This window comes from Haliaeetus leucocephalus, unplaced genomic scaffold (assembly GCF_000737465.1).
Source record: "Haliaeetus leucocephalus isolate CR32 unplaced genomic scaffold, Haliaeetus_leucocephalus-4.0 Scaffold646, whole genome shotgun sequence".
Taxonomy (NCBI): domain Eukaryota; kingdom Metazoa; phylum Chordata; class Aves; order Accipitriformes; family Accipitridae; genus Haliaeetus; species Haliaeetus leucocephalus.
Genome location: NW_010973082.1, coordinates 4,658,204 through 4,658,587, shown reverse-complemented (window position 1 = coordinate 4,658,587; position 384 = coordinate 4,658,204).

The following is a 384-nucleotide window of genomic DNA, read 5'->3' as shown; positions in this document are numbered from 1 at the left end:
GGGGGGGGGGGGGGGGGGGGCCCCCCGCCGGCCCCGCGCTGTGCTGTCCCCCCCGCGGAGCCGCTCACCCACTGCCGCGCAGGCAGGGCGCGCTCGGTGGCAGCTGGTTTGGGATTTTTTTTTTTTTTTTTAACCCCTTGACATTTCATTTACAACGGGACACGTGTCTTTCACACCTACCATTGTGGTGGGACACTGCTGAAACTTGACCCTTGGGCTTTGGGGGTTTTCAGCGCAGACACGTTATTAGCCTGATCCTATGACAGCCTCGCACACCCTCCCTGCCCGGCCGCAGTCGCCCCCGCGCAGCCCGGTTAACTCTTTGGGCTCCCGCCAGCCCCCGGCCGGTCTCGCTCCGCTGACGGGCCGCCCCGGGGCTGCGCT